This window comes from Sinohyriopsis cumingii, chromosome 13 (genome assembly GCF_028554795.1).
Source record: "Sinohyriopsis cumingii isolate HCF-2022 chromosome 13, ASM2855479v2, whole genome shotgun sequence".
Taxonomy (NCBI): Eukaryota; Metazoa; Mollusca; class Bivalvia; order Unionida; family Unionidae; genus Sinohyriopsis; species Sinohyriopsis cumingii.
In genome coordinates this window covers 62,690,391-62,707,104 of record NC_142973.1, presented here as the reverse complement: position 1 = coordinate 62,707,104, position 16,714 = coordinate 62,690,391, and positions in this window count along the sequence as shown.

Genomic DNA, 16,714 nt, shown 5'->3' with positions numbered 1-16,714 from the left:
AACAAAGAGAAGTGCACACGCAATGTAAATGGAAGGGATTGACTTTCAAGTATCTCAACAGTGAAGTGGTGAACTTTGGGGTATAGAAAGAAGCCTTGTAGTCTGGACAGGATGGATATTTTAAGGTGACATCCTACGAACCGGACAAGATTGTACGTTTACCCACGCACCAAATCGTCAGTCTGCCTCTGGAAAATGTCTATCAAATCGTGTATAATAAGCGAGTGTGGATTCCCAACCACTTCACTTTACAGTACGGTCACGTCGATATTGGTCAGCATGTAAAAAGGGACAACGTCCAAGATCGATAGTTCATTGTAACTACCAAGACCAAGCGAGAAAGATGAATACCTTTAAACAGACATCATTCCAGTTCTGGGATTCTCAAGTCGAATGCGTTGCTGTACCTTGCGATGAGACTGATGCCGCACGCTTTGAACTTAGCGATGCAGTACCCCATCATGGTAACTTTGTTATAACTACTGCAATACCTACCATGGAAAGGGGTGTTGTGCGTGTCAAACCTGACGGATGCGAACGCGATGCCACTCGTTATCGTGGACTCTTTACTGGTTTTCGTGGTGGATGTCATTCTCCGCGTGAAACCATGCAGCTACCACCCTACTGATGTCGTACAAAACTGAGCAAACTCCTGCATATTTTACCCTACCCTCATCGAAATGAACCTTTGAAACACGAATATTCGTTCCCTGTGTGTTTGCCTGAACACTGCAACTTTGAAAGTCGATTCCAAACGTTCCAAGGAAGATGGCCTAAATATCTAGGAGGACCTACCCCCGAAAAATTAGCGTGAGTCGGATTTTTCTACTTGGGCGAAGGGAATGAAGTCATGTGCTTCGGTTGCGGTGTGTTACTTCACCAGTGGGAGCAGGAAGATTCGGCTTACCTGGAACATGTTCGATGGTCTCCGCCTTGTCATTACCTACCTTTAGTGGGACCTAGTCATTGAAGTGGCATACCATGTCGTATAAGAAACCAGCTTGGCTAGGAGTCAAACGTTGGACAACACCTAGACAAGTATGTAAACCCCATTTAAAAATAACATTCAAGGATTACCAAACGAATTACAAGAAAAGATCCACAAGGATGTTTGGCAGGGACTTGCCAGAGCAAAATCTCAATTGGTGACGGTAGAACTTTTGTGTCGAGAAATTCGCAAGAGGAAAGTGAAAAAGTCAACAAACGCGTCAGATTTCCCTGGATCAAGTCTGCGATCATCCGATTATTCCATTTTAGAGCATTTACATCAGAAGATTTTATTGATATTCATGACCGTTACCCTGAATGGCAGTGGTCAGAAATTGCTCACTATGTCCATTACTTACGTTCTAGGGGAAGATTTTAAATAAAATAATACTGACTGACATGATCATGGATAGATTACAAGAGAACATTCGTGGTTTTCCTGTGGAGAGAACGCATTTACCGAGAGCTGGTCAAAATACAAGTGAAACGCAAAGAACAATTTAATCCATTACATTACCGACGTTTAAAGCATTGGTACCGGAATGCTGTAAGAGGACTGATTCGAATGAAAGTGTTCCAATGGTCAGACATTGTTAAACTAGACGTGAGTAATAAGGATTTGTTTGCTGTGATTCGTTCTTTTTACTACAAGGTAGACTTACTGAAATGAATTCCAGAAGAAGAGTTAGAGAGTTACCAAAATCTTTTACACAACGTAAACTTAGTTCACGAGGAAACTTCTGAATTGCGTCTTATGATGTGCAAGTTAGTGACTAAACCATTTAGATTTGCCGCTGGAGTACGATCATCTCTGTGCAGAAAGTACACTTATAGCCTCCGACAAAAAGAGGTATAAAAACAAGCTACCATACCACGGCCTTTAACAGAAGTGATACAACATATTCAGTGGAAGGAAATCAATGCGAGTATTCAAACGGTGGAGGATTACCAATACCTGTTACGAGAAATGTGTTCATTGAATTGGGGTCGGTGTGTGGTGTGTGTCTTATTGACTTGCTTTCTATGATTTCGTTTACCAGCCGATTCCTTGTGGATTCTTTACGAACAGTACTTGCCACCAAATAAAACATGAAAGTGGTCCATTTAAATGAGCACGAGAAACTAACTTTGTTAAAAGCCGTGTGTTTTGATCTGGATACTTCTCGACCTCTGCGGGGGAAAAAGGTTCGTCAACTTTTAGGTGCTGAAGATTTGTACACGATGTGTGTGTAGCCTGTGACTTACACCCTCACTGGACAGATGTGCGTGACTGGAACAATTGGGGTTTTGGGGTAAGGACCAAAGAAGTTGCCATTTATACCGAAGAGTTGTGATCCTCAAACGTCCAGTGAAACAATTAGCTTTTAAACCTGTGTTAGTCACACTGCTAGAAGACCCCGTCACCGAGGACAACCACTCGCTTCATGACAGGATTGTCATCTACGTTCCCGAAAGGCCATTCCGGGATGGCACCTGTGTGACTGCACCCAATGTAAAGACTGTAAGAACATTACACACTGTCCCTAGGACACCTTGGTTACCAAAAACATGTTGTACAGGGCCTTGTTTATATTCCACTTTGATCGTTTTGATGTGTTTTATATTGCTGTACTTAACCATTTGGCTTTTATGTATTTTTGTCTTTCGTGTTGTTCCATTTAAAAAAAGTCAATAAACCTGTCCTGAAAAAAGTATAAAGATATTGTCTTGTCTGTCTTCGTGTGAAAAGTTACATTTCTTGCACTATGGCTACCTCTGTTGTCTCTGCTCATTCTTCCTCCATTTTCAAAGTCATCGACGAACACTTAAATCGTGACAGATGTGAGGCCTTGTATCTTCGCCATCCCTTTAACATGTTAGTTGCAGGACATAGCGGTTCAGGCAAAACCGAATTTGTCAAACGTTTGATTGATTGTCCACCTCAACAGATCGTGTGGTGTTACAAATAGTGGCAATCGGCATACAGCCTCTTGCGAGAAAGTGAAGGCGATTCTATCGTGCTTGAGGAAGGCATTCGTAGCGAAGACGACGGAATCGTGTCTGACCCCAGTCAAACCCATCTGGTCCTTTTCGACGACATGTTAGGAGAAGACGAAGAAGAAATTAAACTGGTTTATGCGCAAAGAGCATCATCGTTATCCCAGTGTCATTTACGTTACCCAACATTTGTTTCAACAAAGTAAAGCCAATCGCACCATCAGTGTCAATGCTCATTGCGTGGTCTTGTTTAAAAGCCCCAGACATAAATCGCAAATGCAAGTCTTAGCCAAACAGTTAGGAACGCCTTGGCTGACTCGTGCGTACGACGATGCCATTCAAACCCCACACGCTTATTTACTCGTGCATGTAAAACCCACCCCCACCCCGATTATTTGCGATTTCATACCCATCTGTTTCACCACTGGTATCAAGACGGAGGACCAGTTGTGTACACGTCCCTGTCATCAACTTAACAAAAAGATATACAAAAACCTCACACACTTTGGATCTGTCTCACACAGCGTCAACATGATGTCCCTTCAGTCTCATTTTCCCGTTAAATTGATTAGAGCCTTGTACGGCATCAGTCGCAACAAAACAAAAAAAAAAAAATCACAAATACGTGCTTGTGCCTTAGAAGCCAGTCTCAAAGAATTCTTCCGATGGTTTACGGTGAAACCACGTCAATTACTGCAAGGCATCATTCACATTCCTCACCAAACCAAACTATTTTTTGACAGAAACAAAAGTAGCATTGACACAACTGGTCGATCCCCACATCGACATTCAAACATAAAAAGCAAATCATTTTGAAACATGGAGGGAGCGTTTCTCTAGGAGCTGTCATCATTCGTTCCCTCTTAAAATGGGATCCTAATGCCCCAAAGTTCTCCCCAATAAAAAAAACCCACTCCCAAAAAAAGCTAAACGAACCCCAAAGAAGAAAAAGAGAAACGGTGTCAAGACCAGGTCACAACTCCAGAAAAAGAAAAGCCCTTAGAAAACAGCTTTTATCCGCAAGAGAGACACTTCGACAGAACGCAATCTTACATTCGCAAACCACGACCTGCAGCGACGGTGGCTACGTCTCCAGTAGTCTCAGGTTCTTCCACTTCTCCGTTGTTTGTGATATCTGCCAAACCCAAGTTGACTCCCGTTCTTACTCATTTCATGAAACAGTGAAAACCCACGTCTCCAGAACTTCTCCTCCAGCGGTGACACCCTCTTCCTCTTTAACTGAAGTGACAGCTGCTCACAAAGTATCTGCCAAGAAAATCAACGTCGAAGAGAGATCGGGAATGTTACAGAGCTTACTGGATTTGTCGAAGCAAGAACTGTCCCGATTTAGTCAGGTGGGAACCACTCCACGTCGCGTGATAAGTTGATACGACGTACAAACAATCAGTGGCGTCGCGTTCCAGTATAAAAGAGACATGAGGCAATGAATGAGAATCGGTGTTATTGTGCTCCTGAACACCCAAAGATGTCAACCCTCCCCTCCCAAGAAGTTTTCCCTCTTCTAACCCCAAAGGAAAGAAAAGCAAAGGACTGCCTCCTCGTTTAGTCAAACATGGGGACATGTTGTCCATCCTGTCCAAAGCTTCTCCACCCATTCGAAAAAAAACTCATTCAAACCGCCTCCAAATATATCATCGATACCATGTGCGAATGTTGTTTGAACGTCTTGAAAGGCACGTTACCTTTGTCTAAACACGAGAAAAAATGCTTAGCCAAACACCGTCACGTTCTTCGCCAAATGGTTCAAAAGAAAATACCTATTCGTCAAGAGAAAAAGATGTTGGTACAATGCGGAGGAATTTTTCTTCTGCTGTTACGACCCTTGCTGAAAGGAGTATTGGTAACAATGCTGGGAGGTCTCAACTGAGCGAAATAAAAAGGACCAGGAAGATAAAAGGGACCTCTGGAGTCAAAAAATCTCTGACGTGACCATTGAAATCGAATGGAAGGACGAAAACTGGCTTTAGTGACTTACAAACGATGGATGGAATACCATCGTTGGCAAGAACAATGGACCCCGCATTTTCCTCCCAATCCGAATTTGACCGAGATGTCCCAGTTAGAACACGAAATTCAGTCGTTGATCTAAAACAGAAAAATCGGAAAAGTACGGTCAACTCTTGCAACGACTACAACTCTTTCAACATAAAGATTTAGACGAATCAGCTCTGCCAACTCCGAAAGATTTTAAGACCTTGATGAAAAGTCCATCACCATCACCACCACCACCTCCAGTGGTCAAGACAGACGCAGCGTCACGAATGCCTGAGGAAGAAGAGGTACGAGAAGTCTTTCAAACACCGGCAGCAGCTCACATTCCTAGTGAGATTGCTGCCTCCTTGCTTACACCTTCACATCTCCAAAACGAGAAGAACTGAAATCTTGGGTTGAAAAGATGATGCCCACTCCTCCTTCGACAGAAGTGAAAAAGAAAGAAGGGAAACCAGAAGTGAGCAAAGAAAAGAAGACAAAAGCCATCCCATTACCACCTCCACCACCACCACTACCCTCGACTTCTACTCCCGTGGCACATCGGACACGTAAAGCCGTTTCCAAACCACCATTTCGCCCCATCCAAAGTGTCATCAGTGAAGAGTGGATTACTTATTGAAAAATGAAGAAGGTGTTATCCAGCATTTGCTACGATCCATCCCATCCTACAGGTTACGGAAAAGTTCAGAAATTGTATCATGCTGTTATAACTCGACTAAAAAGTCTCCTTTTACCTCAAGTGCAAAGATGGTTTTAAGAACAAGCCACGTACACTTTAAATCAACCAAAATTCGAAGAAAATTTCCAGAAGTCGCACTCGAGTGGAGGGCATCGATCATCAATGGCAAGCCGATTTAGCCAATATCTTTCATTTGGCCACCTATAATCATGGCTACAAATATTTGTTTTGTGTCATCGACGTCTTTTCCAAATTTGCCTGGGGCGTTCCATTGACCTCCAAATCGAGCAAAGAGTTAGTTTGAGCCCTCCAACTGGTGTTAAAACAAAGCAGTCGTCACCCACTTCGATGGCAAACTGACAAAGGCACTGAATTTTTGAACCAACCTTTCCAAAAATAATTAAATAAAGGTGACATTAATTTTTTCACCACAGAGAATCCTGAAACCAAAGCCAGCATCGTGGAACGTTTTCAATGCACTTTGAATGAACGCATGTGGAAATATTTTACGCGTCAACAAACTCTCAAGTACATCGACGTCTTACCACACTTGGTTCAAGCGTACAGCCAATCTTACCATCGAAGGATCGGACGTACCCCCCAAAATGTGACTCCCAACAATGAAGTGACCGCTTTCGAGCGTCTATTTTGTACGTCCCAGACGATGATTGTCCCCAAGAAAAGTGGAGTGTTGTCGGCAGGAGATTGGGTGCGCATTGGCAAAACCAAACGTACTTTCGACAAAGGTTACTTGCCCAACTGGATTACTAAATTGTTTCATGCCACTGGACGAGTGTGTGGCCGTCATCATGCCGTCTATAAATTGGAAGACATGAACGGGGAAATATTAAAAGGAACGTTTTACTTGCCCGAGTTACAACGCGTAACCAAAAAAGAACAAGTATATGACATTGAAAGCATTCTCGACCGAAGAACCCGTAAAGCTGAAAATCGACGTGTTAAAAAAGTCACAGTACGTTGGAATGGATATTCACCCATTTTAGATTCTTGGATCGACGCTTCGCAAGTCATCGACTATAAAAAGGTGTGACCATCATGCCCTTCCACACAGCCTCAGCTACCTTTAGCACTGCAGTGACCACTCCTACACCCAGTTCTTCTCTGCAAGATCTACAAAAGCAACCCTTGTGTGTTTTGTGAAGAACGTTCTTCTAAAACTCAAATCGTCTTTTTTTCTGCCCAATCTGTGTGGTATATTGCGTCATCAGTGCGGCCATTGTCAACTTGAGTTTGAGACAAGGAGACAAACAATTGTGGACCATTTTACTTTGAAGTTGCATCGGTTGCCTTCTTCCTAATCCCTCCCTGAAATACTGATCGAACGGAAACAACGGGAGCCTTGCGTCTAACCTCAGTCAACACTTCAACAACAACAATATTTTGGGAGTAGACACTCCTCTCACTTCCAGTGACCCCTCGTACAGCAGAATTCTGGAATTATGAACAACAACAACCAATTCTACCTAACGCCACCCAGTGACAATTCCATGGAGGTATTTTCCGATAATACTTTTTGTTGTTACATGGCCAAATTACCTCAGGCCATACAATTAGATCACGAAGCCAGCTGGGAAGCGGCTTTGGTGGCAATGATTTATCTACACAAATCAGAAAATTCACTGAAAATCAAAACACTTTCCAGGTCGAAATTCTGAACGTCTAATTGCAAGAAGGGATGAATAAAATCGGTTTTTCAAGTGACACGAAGTCAGCAAGCAATCCATCATACAGCATCTACACGTTAAAAATTGCGTAAAGCTATTATTTTAGAGGTGAACATTTGGTTGACACAATTGCTGACAGAGTCGAGTTAGCATTTCGCAAAGCCCTTAAAAGAGCCCAAAAAATGTTAAGATTGAGTACCTTGAAGTGGCTTGTCGCCTACCGATAAAATTTCAGGATAACGACACGTTCTTCCCAGGTTTAATGGTAGTTTGTTTGACATTTTGGGTGGACATCCACAGATGGTAGCACAGAATCTGGTCCCAAAGATCAACACTAATATGGACTTTTACAGGTTTTTTGGATCCCCAGTAGAACTGAAACAATGACTCAATTTGATCTTTGTGTACGCCGATGTAGTGGAGTATAACGTGGTAGGACACACCTCTGTGCCGTTACTGCGTGTCATTCCTTTCAAAGTAGATTCTACCACGACCAATGACCTGAAAGGTGGAAACACCTATCACATTCACCGCGAATTTATACATTCTCACTATTTACACGTCAGTAAGTCGTATTTCGACACTCTCAACATTACTATAAAAGGAGATATGAGACAAAATATTTCATTCTCCAAAAGGAAAAATCACGTCTCCATTTTCAAAAAAGATTCTCTACCGAGTTGTAAGTCATGTATCCAATGTACCAAGGAGTCGCTCGACAGCGAGGACATGGTTTAGGAGATATGTTGAAATCGGCATTTACTTGTAAAGTGAAAGTGATCGGCACATCGACGGACGGTCCCGACATAAAGGACGAAGATAAAATAGCACCCGTCAAGAATTTCATGCATTCCTTGTTCAGTCGAGTGGATTTTTATATGAATAACAAACTGGTCAGTAAAAGCATGGACACTTACCCTTACTGAGCGTACATGGAAAATCTCTTGACGTACGGAAAGGAAGCCAAGAACACTCATCTGGATGGTTGCGTGGCATGGAAACCTGACACAGCGGACAAGTTTGACGATACTGATTTGATTACAGATAAAGACTCCGACCACAATGGGTGATTCAAAGCCCGACGAAACAAAATCAAAGGCCGCAACACAAATTTAGAACTGATGGACCGTTTGCATTTAGACATGTGGTTGCAAGAGAAGTATTTGCTGAACGGAGTGGATATCCCCCTGAGACTGACTCGTAGCAGTGCCGCTTTCCAGTCGATAAGTGATGCTGTCTATTACAAAACCATCATCATCAGCGACGTGTGGAAGTGTTACCTAAAGTGGGAAACAACATTAGTCAGACTTTGAGCAGAACGACCGCTAAGTATCCGATACGACGCGTGGAAGTGAAAACGTTCACCATTCCCGCTGAACATCAATCCATGATCTAAGATCACCTGTTCCAATGACAGCTACCCAAACGTTTGATCATTGGTATCGGCAAAAATACAGCCTTCAATGGAGCCTTCGAGGAAAATTCTTTTTGAGTTCAGCACTACAATGCGTCCAAGATCGAAGTCAGTCGAGATGGCAAAACCTTGTGTACCAAACCTTTCGAACCTGATTTTTTAGTGACGAAAAGAAGAATTACTAGAGATCGTACTTGCCCCTGTACTTTGTGGGACTTTTATTTCACCCCAGACCAACGCAGCGACGAGGGACATTTCCACCCTATAGAATCCGGCCAGATTCGTGTGGAACTTCAGTTTGCAAAGCCAATACCCGTAAACAACACGGTGAACGTGCTCCTGTATGTCGAATTCAATAATACCATATAAATCAACAATCTGAGAGAAGTCATTCTAGACAATTAGAAGCTATGGAAGACTGTTATCCCTCTTTGAATAGTGGAGAATCTTTGGAATGGGAAGATACCGTGGAAGCAGGACCCCAAGTCAAAAACGAAATGGACATAGCCATGAAGTCTAGATGGCCAGAACAAGAACAACATTTAGTCTCCTGTTTTGCCAAACACTTGGCAGAAAAATTAAAGAAAGATTGCTATGGACGTCAAAACGATCATCCCAGTCAAATTCAACACGATAAATGCCTGATGTTGAGTCAAGAAGAAAAATTGGACCAGTATCTGGACGAAGCTTGGAGTCTCATCTCGAAGAAAGACGTGTTGCACCAGTGGTATAAAGACTTACGTGAACATTCTTGTCCACCATTAACCACTCAAGAGATCCATCGTATCGAAGCTCTCCTGAATCAGAGTGAGGAGACGAAACGAAGAAACGGTTATTTGTCAGACATTTTCAAGCAAAAAGTCAGGATCGAATTGACGACTTATTATTACCTGTGAAGAAGAAAAAAAACACACAAATGGATACCTGGGAACTTTATTACCTTTTGAACCACAGTTCGTACACAGCTTCTTGGAATCCTGCCGTGTGTGGTAAAGATGAACTGCCTCATGGCAAACCTCAGGACCATCAAGCTTATGTCATCAACACGGACGACTGTCATCTTCCAGGAACCCACTGGGTAGCCGTCTACTTTCCTAAAGAAGGTTGTGTGGATTATTTTGATTTCGCATGGATTGCCACCTTTGGAAGACGACATCATCGACTTTATTAGAAGAAATGCCCAGGCGACATGATTCAATAATGTGAAATTACAAGGCACAGATTCCATGGTGTGTGCACAATATTGTGTGTGTATTTTCTTCATCAACTTAGTCTTGGATATTCTTTAGAACGTTTAGTGACTTATTTTGATCGTCACTCATCTAGAAACGATCATAAAGTAGATCGATGGTTTTGTGACAATTATAGTTATATTTTGTCTTTAGCTAGAACATGTAGTGTACATCAATGGCCCAATGACTTCCATCAGTAGAAGTCTAGCTTCACTTCACAACGTTGTCATCCTTGTCCAAGATAAACTGGATAAAGTAGATCGATGGTTTTGTGACCATTATGGTTATCTTTTGTATTTAGCTAGGAAACGTAGTGTACATCAATGGCCCAATGATTTCCATCAGCAGAAGTCTAGCTTCACTTCACAACGTTGTCAACCTTGTCCAAATTAGATTGTTATTTGGAAGAAAAAAAATGTTTGTTTTTTATTGTTAATTGTTAATTGTTGGTTGTTGGTTATTTGAATAAAAAACTTTGTTTCGCAAAAATGTGTCTGTCGTTTATTTCTAATTTTTGTGATGAACGATGCTCTTTGACTCGTCTATATCCCTTACCCTCAAATCAAACTATCCTAGTGTTCCGGCCCAATAAAAATTGTAAGGATGTTTTCTACCGCATCCGCGCTTGAACAATATAAAGTGGGGTAGTCTTCTGTCTAAACATTCGGCAATGAAATCTATCTTATCCAAATAGTTTTAGCCAGAAAATAACATCACACAACGTGTACAGACTAACAAACTTAAACATAGGGAACAAATAAGATCAGATGTCTTTGACACGTCTTAGCGACCCGATTAATCGGCAGAGATATATGTCTTATCGAAATAGATATACCCTGGAAATAAACATCACATAACTAGTATTCAGGCTAAGAAACTCAAATTTAGGGGAAAATAAGATCAGATGCCTTTGACACGTCTCAGGGAACCGAGTAATCGGCAAAGATATCTGTCTTAATCAAATAGACAGCCTGAAAATAAAAATAACACCAAACAAATCTAATCACATAAAATAACACCTGACAAATAAGGCACCTAAGAATAGAAATAGGAAGGGGAGGGGAATAAGTAAAAAGGGGATTTTTTCCACCCTTTTTCTTCGGAGAAAGAGGGAAAAAGGTAATTTTCGGCTTCTTTAAAAAAATACGAAATTTTTTTTTACAGATTATTTCTCTTTTATATATTTAATCTAACCACTTCTTTTCCCCTTTCTCTAAACAATACTTGACAAACCTAGCATGCACATAACACCACTAATACCTCTGATAATACTCTAGCCGAAGGTGACATATATATATATATATATATATATATATATATATATATATATATATATATATATATATATTACAAGAAATTCTAGGCCCCCAAAATTAGAGCATGAAAGGTAGTCCAACACCCAAGACCATCAGTGCCAGCTGCACAAAGTAGCTAAACTATAAACAACTTTATTACCAATTACTTCCCCTAGGAGCAATTAAATAGCCTACCCTGTAGGCATAAAGCAGAGGTACATGCTCGAAAGAGCCCAATCCTCTTTAATCCAACATAGATAGATAGATAGATAGTCTAAACAAAATATATAACATAAACATCGAAACTACATACAAAAATATACTATGGTACCTTAAACAACTTAACAAATATGATAAAATATAAGCAAACATAAAAAAATACATAACATCCAACAAAACATTAATCACTAGACAGGACTAAAGCGGTAGGGTAAGACATCACATAAAAAAACATCACATAAATAAATCTATCCACAAGCTAGGAAAATAAATAAAACAAATAAGTCCAAACTAGTATACAGGCTTACAAACTTAAAATTCGGAATAAAAAAGACCATTTGTATTTGACAAGTCCTAGCGACTCGAGTATTCGGCAAACATATGTCTTTTCAAAATAGATTTAGCCTGAAAATAACATCATATAAATAACTCTATCCACAAACTTGGAAAATAATCAAATCAAACAACAATGATCAGACAGGACTAAAGCGGTAGGGTGAGACCGCCAGCCAAAAGGCAAATCCATATTGAAAAAGGGGAAAAATGTGTGTGTGTGTGTATATATATATATATATATATATATATATATATATATATATATATATATATATATATATTTGTGTGTGTATGTACGTGTATCTATAAATGTGTATGTCTGTGTGTATGTATATATATTTTTTTTAAATAATTAAAAACATTAACACTTCCTCCCTTTGAATGTGTTCAGGCTATTAATACAATATTAGCCATACAGGTTTTAAAGAACTACACAAATAACTCTGCATCTCACCCATCCAAGAAACAATGTATATAGTATGGCTAACCGTGCCACCAGGCCCGGTTGCACAAGGTAACAAAGATGGGTAATGTATAAACAAACAGCAAAAAGATTCAGCAAAAGAATTAAGACTATAGGGTGACAAAAGCCCTGTCATCGGGCCCACTGCACAAGGCGGAAAAAACCCAAATACACAGACCTCAAATTATTAAACACACAACACTAAAATCTCAACATTACCCCTCAGACCAAAATATTTATAAATAACAAAATTAAGAGGCAGAAAATTCCAACAAGTAAATAAGAAATGACAGTCCATAGACCAGTCGCAAACATCATGGCCGGCCTACAACATTCCAAGTAGAGTCGGAACCAAAAAATATAACTGCAGCATCATCCCAACAGAAAGGAGAAAGAAGAGAAGAAAAGAAAACGAAGAAGAAGAAAAAGAAGACCGACATCGACTTTCAAATCGCTTTCTTATATGAGGTCTTTCATTTGGCTTGTGAAGTCCTCTTTTGATAAAAGCTCCATTCCCAAAATCCTGATCTGATCCTTTCATTACCGACATCAAAATTCAAGATTAAAGAAAATATAACATGACACAAAAAGTACAAAGGGGGCCTGACACCCAGCTGATTGGTACTATTTAGAAAATTGAAGGTACACCATGTAAGCAAAATTCTAACCTTTTGTCAAAATAGTAAAGGAAATTATACAACTCAATGAGATTAGAAAATTGCACAAGTGGCTTACAAGCTATTGGGAAAATAATTGTCCACTAGCAAAACTGGACTAAAGTTTGATCATACGCGCTTCAACGTTTTAGGGCGTACCGCTTTCCTGTGAATTTTCGCGTCCCCGGGGTGCCTTATTTCCTTGCCTCGCGTAGACATGTCCAAAATTAAGGAGTGCGACATCTGCACATAAAAACGGGGCTGTGGTGGCACCATACCCACATCCCCGACCAATTAAGAATCCTGACCTTCAGGACTTAACCGATCGCGAAGGCACTAGGTGCATAGACGCTCTAAATTTTATTATCATCATCAGTCTGACCATCCGTTCATTCCATTCATACAACAAGTGGACGTCGACCAGGCAACATCGTGGATCACTCTGTCATGTCGTCCGCGTGGCGGCTAAGAGATTTATCACGAAGATTGGGGCTAATCATGAGCCACCAGCCAAACATGGACTACTTGTTTGCCCAGGACTGCCAGGAATAGTGTATGATCACCCTAGGAGATGTCAAAAGAAATTAGCCGGAACGCCGATCATCATTCGAAAGGGGAAGAGATAGGAGCGATAAAGCGTTCTGCGCATGGCCATGACTAACTATTAACATAGTTTAAAGAAAAGGGCGCATGGCAATGTACATGTGCAAGCCGCTCGCGTTAACCTGTCTACTTACCTCGTCGGGTCTACACAGACAAAAGAGCTGAAACTTTAAGTGGTGGACTTCGTTATTGATGCATTATTAACGCTGAGACTGAAAAATTATCACGACTGGGAAAAGAAGATGGCAGACTTTATTTGAAGAGGCCACTTAGTGCTGCCCACAAGTGAAGAACATGCCTGACCGTGTACCAGTGGAGGCCATATCTAGACAAACTGAGATATTCCTGAAACTCAAAATGTACAACCGAGTTACTTTAAAAGTTGCCTGGTCGAATAATGTTGGTTCTTTTTTTGGTTATAGAACCTATTTGCGAATATCTGTTTTTAAAACAAAACCTAATTTGATTTGTTTCGTTACCCCATCAAAATTTTGATTCTCTTATTTTCTCTTATGCGTGATACAAATTACCTTTAGGTCATTTCGACTTTACCGATTGGTATTTAATTAGTATATCGAATGTACACTTTGTACACTAAATTCCAACTTTGGAATGAATCATTTTTTTTTTTAAAATTTGACTTGAACAATTGCACAGGTGGCTTACACACTATTGGCATTTTACTGTCCATTTCTACAACTGGACTAGATTTGAATAAGTACAATTGGTTTTACTGGGAGTACACAACAACCGTGGCTGGCTTGCCGAGTTTCTTGCCTTTCCTGCCTCTCTCGGACATCATACATTGACGGAGATGTGGAACCATTTCCACCCGTCCAAAGCTTGGTTTCCCGATGTGACGTCATAGTGGTGACCAGTCGCTACAGGCGTCACATACTGCTTTGTTTGACACCCTTGTTCAGTTCTGGCAGACTGTAATTCGTCTCTGAACATGAGTGTGTGTTGGGTCCATTCCCACTCATGTAAGCCCTACATTCAGGTCGTTGGGGACTTTAGCCTTCGGGTATTAGTACCACGATCTGACGGCTCAATTAAATAGTGATCTATGATCACAGCCATTCCCGGGGGATGAGGCTCTAATTCCTATCCCCGGGATCAATTAAATAGTCCCTGTATGGACATAAACCAGACGCACATGCCCTTATAGGGCGAAATTGTCTACAATCCAAATAACTAACTAGTCTGACCATCCATTGTTGACTCATCCTCCTATCAGGATGTGCTCAATACTAGCCAAGCTGAAAGAAGCTTAGGTGAATTTTCATCGTGTCAGGTAAAGCCTGATACCAAAGACTACAGAGATAGAGAATGTCAAAATTTTAAAAGTGACCGAAGGCCTGATAGAAGAGCTCTTCAGACAGGAAATCAAGAAAGAGAAAGAAGAATGGACGGAGAAGTACAAACTTCAGAAGCATAGAGAGCATCAGCATCAGCAACATCATCAGCAGGAACCAGACAGAGGTTTTGTCGAATGTCGTGTAGACACGAAAGAGTTCTCATTCTCTTTCTGAAAAAGCAGACCCTGTGGGAAAGCCTGTCAAAAGATGGGGACACAATCTTTGACAATAAAAGATCGCTATAACTCCTCGTCCACAAAAACAACCATTTTCAGAGCTACCCCAATGATCTAGAAAAGATTTAATTCAATTGCCAATGATATGTTAGTAAGTTAAAAATAGAAGTGTGTCTATAAGCACTTCGTTTGTTTGACTTTGCTAAAAGTGTGTCTATAATCACTTCGTTTATTGAACTTTGTTAGAAGTGTGTCTATAAGCACTTCGTTTCCGTAGCTTGTCAAATAGTGATTTTTTTTATAGTAGTTAGGGTTTGTAAGTAAAAAAAAGTGAGTGTTTCTTTTAAGTTCGTGCGTTCCATGTTTTTTTTGTGTTGATGATATGGATATTGTTAGTTTTGGTATCATGGGTGATGTTTTCTTCACGTCCGTGCTTGACAAATATAAAGGGAGCGCTCGTCAGTCCGGTTACCCATTGTCAACAAGACAACTAAAAGAAAATGAGCAGGATAAGCAAATTGCTTGAACGCCAAATGCACCTGGAGTATGCCAGACGTTTATCGGCTGAGCTGGCTATGGAGGCCGTAGCCAAAGAGGCCAGGAGAGACAAGGAGGAGGAGGAACAAAAAAGAAAAAAGAAAAGAGGAAAAAAGAGAGGAATCCTGCCTCACATCACGATATTCCCATGTTAAATTTCCCTTGACGCTATACAATCCACGCTATGTTCAATTCCTCATTCACAATACGTTAAATTTCCCCATGTTAAATTCCCCTTGACGCCAGGTTACAACCCCCCCCATATTTTAACATAGAAATCCCCATGACGCTATAGTATCCCACTATACTACTGATATACAAGACAATTACCCTGGTTTCATAAAAATATATACTGATGGATCCAAAATACCTGAACCACCCAGAACATCAGCTGCAGTAGTAATCCCAGAATATAACATACATATGGGAACCAGATTACCAGGTCATGGCTCTATATTCACTACAGAATTCTGAGCTATTGTTAAAGCATTAAACCGGATTAAAGATAATAACATCCAAAAATCATTAATCATCAGCGACTCTCTTGGTGTAATTACATCAATAAAAACCCATAACACTAAATCAAGAGAAAATTTCCTTACTAAGATCTATCAATTGCTAAAAGAATTATCCACTAGGAATCAGATAGCTGAATGGATGTGGGTACCATCGCATATAGGAATCTTAGATAATGAACAAGCTGATAAAGTTGCCAAAAGCATACTAGGAGACCCAAACTCTGCCACATTTAAGTATAGCATCTCCGAAGCCCAAAGTTTTCTTAGACACTATATCAACCAAAAATTACAGGAATACTGGAATGCTACCCCCACAGGTAGAAAGCTATATTCCACCCTAAAGGAAGTCAACAGGTCCATTAAACAACTTAAAGTAAACAGCTCGGACAAAAATAATACATCATTAATCGTATTATAACAGGCAAGACAAAATTAGCAGGCAGTTTTGGTAAATATATAGGAACCAAACCTGCAAACATAAATTGCTACAACTGCCATACAATAGAGGACCTCTTTCACATTTTCGATTTATGCACTAAATATCAATTGGAAAGAACTAAATTCCA